The following is a 12171-nucleotide window of genomic DNA, read 5'->3' on the forward strand; positions in this document are numbered from 1 at the left end:
GAAGAGGAAGGAGAGGAAGATGCGGAAGAGGAGGAAAAAGAGGAAGAAGAAAAGGAAGAGGAAGAAGAAGAGGTAGGGGAGGAAAAGGAGGAAGAAGCTAGAAGAGGAAGAAGAAGAGGACGAGAAGCTAGGAAGAGGTGGAAAAGTATAGAAGAAGAGGAGGAAGAAGAGGAAGAAGAGGAGGACAAGAGGGAAGGGGACAATAAGGAGGAAGAAGAGGAAGAAAGAGGAAGAGGAAGACTAGGAAGAAGAGGAAGAAAAGGAGGAAGAGGATGAAGAAGAGGAAGAGGAAGAAGAGGAGGAAATAGAGGAAGAGGTGGGAGAGGAGGAAGAAGAGAAAGAGGAAGAGGAGGAAGAAGAAGAGCAAAATCAAGAAAAAGGAAGAAGAAGATGAGAAGGAAGAAGAAAAGGAAGAGTGAGAGGAAGAATGAGGAAGAAGAGTAGGACGAGAAGGTAGGAAGAGGAGGAAAAGTAGGAAGCAGAGGAAGAGGAAAAGGAAAAAGAAGAGGAAGAGGAGGGGGAAAAGAGGGAAGAGGGAAAAGGAGAAAGAAGAGGAAGAGGAGGAAGAAGAGGAAAAGGAGGAAGAAGAGGAGGAAGGAAAGGAGGAAGAGCAGGAAGAAGAGTAAGAGGAAGAAGAGGAGGAAAAAGAGGAAGAAGAGGAGGAGGAGGAAGAACAGGAAGAGGAGGAAGATGAAGAAGAAGAGGAAGAAGGAAGGGAAGAGGAAGAAGAGGAAGAGGCAGAAGAAAAGGAAGAGGAAGAAAAAGAGGCGAGAAGTGAAGGAGAAAAGGAAAAGGAGGAAGAGGAGGAAGAAGAGGAAGAGGAAGAATAAAAGGAGAAAGAAGAGGAAGAGGAGGAAGAAGAAAAGGAGAAAGAAGAGGAGGAAGAAAAGAAGGAAGAAGAGGAAGAAGAAGAAGAAAAGAAGGAAGAATAGGAAGAGGAGGAAGAAGAAGAAAAGAAGGAAGAATAGGAGGAAGAGGGAGAAAAGGATTTTATTTCTTGAGAGTTTCTTTTCACTCATTATTCACTATTGCTTTACACCATTGATTAGGTTCCAGTACTTAGTGTTCACGAGCGTTATTGTTGTTCAGAAAAATCAATACGATGCTGGCTATACGAGCGCGAAAAATCTCAAGGGGTCGGAACGTATAGGGTTAAATGACAATGTCCTTCACAATTTTCCACTACATGTTTTAGATCAGCGGTTCTCAACCTTCTTCACTCCATTCCACCCTTCATGAATTTTCAACATCCATGTGGCTCCCCTTCATCTTTTTCCCAAACCCCACCCCGCCAAAAAAGGTAAAAAGTGTATATGAAGAGAACACCTTTGCTGTATTACAAAGTTGACAATCATAATTATCTAGTATTTTGATAGATTTTTTGTGATATACTTACATCACTAGACTACAAAAGACTAGTGGACACTCGCCTCACAGCAAATGCCTAACATTATTTGGAAATGAATAATCTCTAACAGTTCGCAATGGCCCCCCTAGATTCTTGCTATGGCCCCTTGTGGGCCATGACCCCCAGGTTGAGAACCACTGTTTTAGATAAAATGACCTCAAGCCTTTTTTATATCTTGATGGTGACCGTGCTTCAGATAATCTCTCCATTCAATATAATATTAGTGAACCTACCAGCAATTACTTGTTCAGTGACAATATTATTAGTTCTCCTGACTCTCTTAATTTGTTTGCCCTCAACATCAGTAGCGTTCCTCTTCACCTGGAAAGTTGCTTGGATCAGTGTATCAACACTAGTAACTGTGTGTATGATGTGTTAGGCTTCTGCGAAACTCGCCTTAGTGATGCATTGTGTGAAATTTATTCCATTGATGGTTATAATAATTATTTTAATAATAAGAATACGCATGGTGGTGGTGTTGCCAGTTATATCAAGAAAACATTTCAAGTTCGCCAAATTTGTAATGTCTCTCTTCAACTCCAACATCTGGAATCATTATTTTTAGAAACTATACAACCTAACAAGTTTATCGTTGGTATGATCTATAGACCACCGAATTCTAATACAGATGACTTTCTTGCATCTATGACTGATATTATTAGTATTGTATCCAGGTCTAAATTACCAGTTTACATCATGGGTGACTTAAACATTAATATTCTAAATCATGGTGAAAAAAGTTCTCAAAACTTGGTTAATTTATTTCACAGTTACTGCTATTTCTCCTCAATAAATAAACCTACACGTGTAACTAGAAACTCGGCAACAATAATTGATCACATCAGGACCAACAATTTTGATTATTATTTAACAAGCGGTATTATGTATAACTCAATTAGTGATCGTTTCCCTATTGTTAGTTCATTTTCATTAAACAACACTGTCTACTCACCTAGTACTGTTAATACTATAACCAGAAGAAATCTTTCCAATGAAAACATAAGTGCATCTAAAGCTGATTTAATTAACATTAACTGGAATTCAAATGCCTGTGATTATGGAGTAAATTATTTGTTTGACTGGTACATAACGAAATTTACTGATCTGTATAATAAGCACTTCCCGTTGGAGACATTAACAATTAAAGAAAAGCATATAGGCAAACCTTATATCACTTCTGCCATTAAGAATTCAATTAAACATCGTAACAAACTTCAAAAAATGTATGCCAAGTGGCCCCTTACTTATGAAAACGCCTTTAAATCCTATAGAAATAAATTAACAACGACCATAAGAACTGCCAAAGCAAATTACTCTAAAAACTAATTGTCGAGTGAAGCAGGGGACTCCAAAAAGACCTGGTCTACTATAAATAGTCTACTCGCTAAAAAACAAGCGAAACTTCCTTCATCTTTTTTATTCAATGGTGATACCGTAACAGATTCTTTTAATATAGCGAACGCTTTCAATAACTATTTCAGTAATATTGGCAACACGTTAGCCACGAACATCCCAGAGACCCAAACACCTTTTACCACTTATCTCCCCGAATCGGTTCCATTTTCTTTCTACTTACGACCCACTACACTACCAGAAGTTAAGTCTGTCATTCTTAATATAAAAGTCTCTTCCCCGGGACATGATGACATTAGTATTAAAATAATTAAGGAATGTTGTGACCTAATTTCTCCCTTTTTAGTTTATATAATTAATACATCTTTTAAAGAAGGCTCTTTTCCAAGTCACCTGCAGATGGCACGTGTTGTTCCAATCTTTAAGAAGGGAGACTCTTCATTACCACTTAATTACAGACCTATTTCCATCTTACCCAGCTTTAGCAAAATTTTTGAAAAAATTATGTCAGTAAGACTAATGAATTACCTGTCCAAACACTCCTCACCTCCGTTCAGTATGGCTTCCGTCCTAAGTATTCTACTGAATTAGCACTTCACCATCTATGTCAAAATATTTACAATGCTTTGGATGCAAAAATGTTCCAGATAACTGTGTTCTGTGATCTCACTAAAGCTTTTGACACCATTTCTCATAACATTCTACTAGATAAATTGTTTGTTTATGGAGTTCGTGGCAATGCGCATAATTGGTTCAAAAGTTACTTAGCACACAGGAAACAATGTACATCGTTTAACAATGTGTCATCGCCATATACAGATTCCGCATGTGGTGTGCCCAAGGGATCAATTCTTGGCCCGATTCTTTTCTTAATATATATCAATGACATAATTCATAGCAGCAATAAATTAAAATTCCTTTTATTTGCCGACGATACCACAATTTTCATTCAAGGACATGATCTTGAAGACATAACAGACACTTTAAATACTGAGCTTATCAATGTATCAAATTGGATCATGAGTAATAAATTAACATTAAATATTAACAAAACTAAGTTCATGATTTCTAGTCCACTCACGACTCAGCCAGTTCATACATCAATAAAAATAAATAATTTTGCATTAAATGTAGTTACTGATTTTAAATTTTTAGGTATAACTATCGATAATAAATTAAAATGGAAATAACACATTGACATGGTAAAATCAAAGGTAGTCCTGCTAACGGGCGTAATATACAGACTAAGAGATTGTTTGAACCAAAACTCTTTACGGCAAATTTATTTATCTCTAATATATCCGCACCTTCTATACTGTTGTGCCATATGGGGAGGCGCCTATAACACCTTCATCGACAGCCTGATTATTTCACAAAAAAAACTCTTACGTGTTATGTTCTTTAAAGATCGGTATGCTCATACAAACTGTATTTTTAGAGATTTTAGGTTGTTAAAGCTTCCCGATATTATATACCTTCAAACTAACTTATTTGTACACAAAGCTCTTCACTCTTTCCCTGTATACCCTGGCTTTACTGTGATGCCCCACTCTGTGACCCGTAGAACTCATCAATTGCGTCTACCGTTATGCAGGACCACACACGCCCAGCAGAGTGTTCTGTCACGGGGATCAAAAAACAGGAATTACTTGCCTCAGTCCCTTCTAAATAATGATAATCTAGTCTCATTTAAAAGAAATTTATTTTCATTGTTACATGGTAATTATACTTAGTATTTTTCAGTGAAATATATACCTTAACTACCTCACATTAAGGCATGTTAAAGAGTGCTTGCTATGCTTTCCCCCTATCCTTCTCCTTCCCCCTTTCCCTCCCTTCTCTACTGCTACTACTACTGCTACTACTGCTACTACCACTGCTACTACCACTGCTACTACTACTACTACTACTACTACTACTATTAGAATATGTAATAGTAATGTTCAGGATCAGTATCACTATTATAATTTCATTATCACTATTATTAATATTATTATTATTATTATTATTATTATCATTATTATTATTATTATTATTATTATTATTATTATTATTATTATTATTATTATGCGTTACTACTCTCACTATTATCATGTTTATCATTATTATCATGTCTATCATTATTATCATGTCTATCATTATTATGTCTATCATTATTATCATGTCTCATTATTATCATGTCTGTCATTATTATTAATTTTTTTTTTATTGTCATTATCATTATTATTAGTAATATTGTTATGAAACTATTATTACTGTTAGTAGTATTTTTGTTGCTATTGTTATTGTTATTATTATTAGTAGTATTATCACTTTGTTCTATTAATCAGGAGCAAAAGCCTATTTTCATTAATTTTGTATTGGGGTGCACATGTATACAGTATGCATTCTGAGTTAGCCATACTTAATATTTTTCCAATCTTTAATATATTTTTGAGAGACCTTGTCGCACCTATTATGCTCACTTATATATAAATATATATAACATGTAGTCCATAAGAGAGCTACGGCTCAATGGACTAGTGGCTTTTAAAGACAATGTGTAAAATAATCTATGTAACTACCTTGAGGCCAATAAAAAAAATCTCTCTCTCTGCTTTCTTTCTTCTCTTTGGTATTTTCTATTTTTCCTTCTTTGTTAACCTTTATTCTTCTTCTTTAATTTAATCTTGTTATTGTTGTTGTTCTTCGTCCCTTGTTCTTCTTTTTTTTCCTTGTATTCCTTTTCTTCTTTCTTCCTTTCGTGTCCATCCTTCTCTGATCATTTCCTTCCTTTCGTGTCCATCCTTCTGATCATTTCCTTCCTTTCGTGTCCATCCTTCTGATCATTTCCCTTCCTTTCGTGTCCATCCTTCTCTGATCATTTCCCTTCCTTTCGTGTCCATCCTTCTCTGATCATTTCCCTTCCTTTCGTGTCAATCCTTCTCTGATCATTTCCCTTCCTTTCGTGTCCATCCTTCTCTGATCATTTCCTTCCTTTCGTGTCCATCCTTCTCTGATCATTTCCTTCCTTTCGTGTCCATTCTTCTCTGATCATTTCCTTCCTTTCGTGTCCATTCTTCTGATCATTTCCTTCCTTTCGTGTCCATCCTTCTCTGATCATTTCCTTCCTTTCGTGTCCATCCTTCTCTGATCATTTCCTTCCTTTCGTGTCCATCCTTCTCTGATCATTTCCTTCCTTTCGTGTCCATCCTTCTGATCATTTCCCTTCCTTTCGTGTCCATTCTTCTCTGATCATTTCCCTTCCTTTCGTGTCCATTATTCTCTCATCATTTCCCTTCCTTTCGTGTCCATTCTTCTCTGATCATTTCCCTTCCATTCGTGTCCATAATTATATGATCATTTCCAATCCTTTCTTGTCCATTCTTGTCTGATAATTTCCTTCCCTTCGTGTCCATTCTTCTCTGATCATTTCCCTTCCTTTCGTGTCCATCCTTCTCTGATCATTTTCCTTCCTTTCGTGTCCATCCTTCCCAGATCATTTCCCTTCCTTTCGTGTCCATTCTTCTCTGATCATTTCCCTTCCTTTCGTGTCCATCCTTCTCTGATCATTTCCCTTCCTTTCGTGTCCATTCTTCCCTGATCATTTCCCTTCCTTTCGTGTCCATTCTTGTCTGATCATTTCCCTTCCTTTTGTGTCCATTCTTCTCTGATCATTTCCCTTCCTTTCGTGTCCATTCTTCTCTGATCATTTCCCTTCCTTTCGTGTCCATTCTTTTCTGATCATTTCCCTTCCTTCCGTCACCTGCAAGGGAGACAAAAAGCCGCATTTTCAAGCGTCTCGGCGCCTCAGTTCGCCTGTTTGAAAAACCTCTATTGGAAGGTGCTGAGACTTTCCAGCATGGACTGTTCTGTGATCCTCGCGATAGTTTTACTCAGCCTCTGCACCTTGAACAGAGAAAGTCACCCGTGAAATCCCGGTTGATGTTCTCTGTGGCGCTGAGTAACAGTCGTACTTTGAGCCCGGAGTAAGTTGTGTCGAGGCGTCAAGTACTACACAGCAAGTCACGCACGAAACATCCTGTCCCAGATCTGGAAACTGTAGGAAAATTATCTAAAAGGCGCCCAGTATATAATCACAAGCACAGCCATTTCTCCCCAGTGTCTCTTTCGTCCTGCCGGGAGTGGTCGCTGCTCGCTGAATTGCGTCTCCAAGAAAAGGGAGACCAAGAGTCGCTGCGAAGATACGAGAGTGAACGCCTCAGCAGTCTTTAGAAGCTCAACACTCAAGACTCAACACTCTTCCCCTGCACACACACACACACACACACACACACACACACACACACACACACACGGTGAGCCACGATGAAGGCCAGGCTGCCCTTGATCTTGGTGTTTATTGAATCATCGTTGCTTGCGGCCGGAAATTCCTTCAGACCCTACTGGAACCCACGCTGCCCTGCCCAAATTACCATCTCGGGGGATGAGGAATGGAAGAACGTTACCACCAGGGAATATAACAAGGGCACCTGGAGCACCACCTTATACGTGCACCCCGATCCAGGGTTCAAAGGCATCAGGCTCGTGGCGGCGGGCGGTGGCTGGCTGAGTGACGCCTGGTTCACGCTGGACGCCACTTGCTTCCCTGGGGACGCACAGTGGTGGAGGTTGTGGGCACGTGTGTTGAACTCTGGCAGCCTCAATGGCCACGGTCTTCTGTTTGAAGTACGGGTTGGTGCTCGTGCTCTTAGGTGCCGCAGAAGAGGCTACTTGCCTAGTTACCGGGCTGTTACTGTTGAGGCTCACGGGCCCTCAAGGTGGAGATCACAGTACCAGAATCGACCATGCACTCTTAAAGGACACTCCAGTCAAAGCCTCTCATGGATAAACTGCACCTACATCCCCATCACCACCACCACCACCACCCCTACAACCACCATCACCACTACCACCACCCCTACAACCACCATCACCACCACCACCACCACCACCACCCCTACGATCACCACCACCACCACCCCTACAACCACCATCACCACAACCACCATCACCATCATCGTTGTGTCGGCAATGATAGGTGTTGGTATTCTTGTTGTTCTTGTGGCGGTGATGTGGCGTTTCCGGCAGCGAAGGATATCCAAAAGAGTCTCTCTCTCTCTCTCTCTCTCGCAAATTGTGTGTGTGTGAGAGAGAGAGAGAGAGAGAGAGAGAGAGAGAGAGAGAGTGAGAGAGAGAGAGAGAGAGAGAGAGAGAGAGAGAGAGAGAGAGAGAGAGAGAGAGAGAGAATGGAGGAACAAGAGAGGAGGAGACAAAGGAAAAGGGTTTGATGAAGGGAGGGAAAAGGAGGAGGAGGGAAGGGCGGGAGAGGAGACGAGAAGAGAGAATAAAGAGGAGATGGAGAGAAAAGCAAGAGGAAGGGAGACGTGGGATGAAGGGAGAGAAAAGAACGAGCCATTAACACAGGGAGAGGAGAATGGAAGACAGGAGGGAAGGGAAGGAAGGAGAGATGCAGAGAAAGGGAAAGGGAAGGAGCAAAGGAGTGGAGAAGAAGAGAAGAAAATAAGAGAAATGAAGAGAGGATGAAGGAGAGGGAGAGAGACGAACGACTCGGACGGATGAAGAGAAAGGAGAAGGGGAGGAAACATGGAAACATGGAAATGCAGGCAACAGAAAGGTCGCCCGCTTGGGTGATTTAATCTGCTCGACCGCCACTTGGGGCTTGGTGAGCAGATGAAAGCACCTCGATATTGAGGAGCAGATGGAAGCCCCTCGAAGGTGGGAGGGAGATGAAAGGGAGAGGAGGAAACAGCGATCAAGGAGAGACAAGTGAGGGAGATGAAAACAAAAGTGACGGGACGAAGAGCGAGAAGACAGAGAGGAAAGGAAGAAGACAGGAAGACGGGGAGGAGGGAGGGAGGCAAGAACAGAAGAAGGGAAGAAGGAAGGGAAAGGAGAACAGGGAAGAAAAGAGGAAAAATAGGCTGAAAATAGGAAGACAAGAAGACGGAGGAGGAAAACATGAACAGGAGGGAGTGGAGGGAGGAGGAGAGTGGGAGGGAGGAGGGAGGAGAGGTGAAGAGAGAGAGAGGAGGGGAAGGAAGGGACGAGAGGGGAAAGGGAAAGGGAGGAAGGGAGAAGGAGAACGGAAAATAGGTTCATTACGGAGTTTATGGTAAGGAGAAGTAAGGCGGGGAGGGAGGGAGGGAGAGAGGGAAGATAGGAAGGAGGGAGGAAGGGAAGGAGAGAGAGGGAGGGAAAGTAGAAATGATAGGGAGGCGCGAAGGAAGGAGGGAAGGTGGGAGGGAGGGAAGGAGGAGAGAGAGGGAGGGAAGGAAGGAGCAAAGATAGGGAGGAGGGAGGGAAGGAGGAACGAGGAGGGAGGGAAAGAGGGAAGATAGGGAGGAGGGAAGGAAAGAGGAAGGAGGGAGGAGGAGGGAAGGAGAGATAGGGAGGAAAGTAGAAAAGATAGGGAGGAGCGAAGGAAGGAGGGAAGGAGGGAGGGAGGGAAGGAGGAGAGATAGGGAGGGAAGGAAATAGCAAAGATAGGGAGGAGGGAGGGAAGGAGGGAAGAAGGGAGGGAGGGAAGGAGGAGAGATAGGAACACAAAGGAACACAAAGAAACGCAAAGAAAGAACAAACAACAGCAGACCTGCTGGTCCTTACGAGGCTGTTTGTGACAAGCTACACTAACTATCTAATCAAAGGTGGAAGATGAAGGACAGCAAAGGAGAAGGCTCCTCCCCACCCCCCCATCCCTCCAGCCAAAGCTGGCAGGAAAGGAAAAAGAACCATGCAGCATGGAAAAACTGCATGGAATTTTTGTATGAAAGAGGAACGAACTACCATTACTGCTACCACTAACCGGGCGATAAAGGCGGACAAGGACACCAGTATTCCAAAGAACTTAACGTTATTACGACAATGAGTGATATCTTAGTTGCTGGTTGGATTAAAAACACTTGTCTAATCTATTCTTGAAGGCAGTAACTGTTGTACTATCAACGACATCACAGGGTATAGAGTTCCAAACATTAACAACTCGATTGAAGAAGAAGTGTTTAGCTTCGTGCGACGAGAATCTTTTACCACTTATCTTCAAATTGTGATTTCTTCTTGTTCTGTTTGATCGATCAATTGTAAAGTAATCTTCCACATTAATATCACTGAATCCTTTAAACATTTTAAACACTTCTATTAGATCGCCTCGCATTCTTCGTTTTGATAGGCTGAATGAATTTACTTCTTTAAGCCTTTGTTCGTATGATAAATTTTTCAACCTATGAATCATCTTTGTTACTCTTCGTTGAACCTGTTCCAACTTTTCTATGTCTTTTCTGTAATAGGGAGACCAAAACTGTACACAGTACTCTAGACGGGGTCAAACCAACGAATTATACAGTTTTAATATTACTTTTTCCGATTTATTATTAAAGACTCGTCCGATGAAGCCAACCAATTTGTTTGCAGTTTTAACTACCTCTGAACAATGCTGACCGGGCTTTAACTCGCTTGATATAGTGATTCCAAGATCCTTTTCTTTACTTACTGCAGAAAGTTGTTGGACATTCATTACGTACCGGGCGCGATTGTTATTTTTTTCCGATGTGCAACACTTTACATTTGTCAACGTTAAATTTCATTTGCCACTGATTGGCCCTTCCCTCCCTCCCTCCTCCCTATCTTCCCTCCTTCCCTCCCTCCCTCCTCCCTATCTTCCCTCCTTCCCTCCCTATCTTCCCTCCTTCCCTCCCTCCCTTCTCCCTATCTTCTCTCCTTCCCTTCCTCCCTCCTTCCCTTCCTCCCTCCTCCCTATCGAAAGCCAAAAAACGAGGAGGTGAAAGCACCAGCAGCTCCACCGCAAGGGTGCACTCAACCCGCAAAACTTCCGACTGGAAGCTTGCTATGTAAACGCTCGTAGCCTACGTAACAAATTTGAAGACTTAGAAGTCCTCGCAGCTACAAATCATTATCACATCATCGGAGTCACAGAATCTTGGATAGACACTTCAAATAGAGATTTCATTGCGGAATATAGATTACCGGGTTATACCATCTTTAGTCATAAAAGAGAGAACAGACAGGGTGGAGGCGTTATCTTTTATATCCACAACTCTCTCCATCCAGTATCCGTGAAAACAGATATTATAACCAATGTAGACACGGTCTTCATTGAAATTAAAAATAAATCTCGTAAAATAGTAATTGGACTTATCTACAGACCGCCAAGGCAGACTCTTGATATCGACCACGCATTAAGTGAGTTATTATTAGAAACAAGTAGCAGTTGCGAGGCAGTAATTGTTGGGGACTTTAACTTGCCAGTGAAAAGATGGGGTGAACCGTTGAACTGTCATAGGGGCTCGACCTGTACACAAATTTACTAGAAAGTGATTTGCATCAACACGCTCAAGAACCGACTCGGGAAAATAATATACTTGACCTTATCTTTTCAACGACAGCTGATCTGGTTAACGAAGTAAATGTTGGTCCAATTTTTAGTTCTAGCGATCACCGAACAATCACATTCAGCATCAATTTGAAAGAAAGTAAAGTAACTCCTAGTAAAGAAAAGGTGCCTGATTATCAGAGAGCGAATTTCTTAAGACACCGATCAATTCTAAATAATTCTGACTGGACTGAAATCACGGCGGAAACGGATATTGATAAATCTTGGGGGGCCTTCACCTCAATATTGAACAATGCCATAAGCATATGCGTACCCTATCGTAACAGACGTTCAGCTTCTAAGAAGAAACCCAAATGGTGGAATAACGAAATTCAAAATAGCCTATCTCTTAAAAAAATGCGTATACAGTAGATACATATCAACTCAAAGCGAGGCTGACAAACTAGAGTTTGACAGAATTCGCCGCGAAACCAAGAAATTAATAAAAAGAAGCAAGAAAAATCTTGAAGAATATATAGCGGAAACAAGTAAATCTAATCCTAAATAATTTTTTAGCTATGTAAATACTAAAAAGTCACTCACTTGTGGTATCGGACCGCTTGCTAATGAAAATGGTAACCACACGAACGATGAAAATTAAATGGCTACAATCCTAAATAACTTTTTCGCATCCGTATTTACCGACGAAGATTGTTTATCACCTCAACCGCCGGAGGTTAGAAAGGCCGAAAAGATGTTAAGTGGCGTGCTCATCGTAGAAAGTGACATTTTACGCACAATTGAAAAGATTAAAGTAAGCAAAACTCCTGGTCCAGACAAAATTACCCATAGGGTCTTAAAAGAAATCAAACATCAAATTTGTAAACCGCTCTCCATCATATTCAATAAATCTTTAACAGCTGGAAAAGTTCCGTCGGATTGGAAACTTGCAAATGTCACACCAGTTTTCAAAAAGGGGGACAAGTCTCATCCAGGAAACTATCGACCAATTAGCCTGACATCGATTGTTTGTAAGTTAATGGAAACTATCATTCGCGACAATATGGTGAAATTCTTCGAA

This window comes from Eriocheir sinensis, chromosome 32, assembly GCF_024679095.1.
Source record: "Eriocheir sinensis breed Jianghai 21 chromosome 32, ASM2467909v1, whole genome shotgun sequence".
NCBI classification, from domain to species: domain Eukaryota; kingdom Metazoa; phylum Arthropoda; class Malacostraca; order Decapoda; family Varunidae; genus Eriocheir; species Eriocheir sinensis.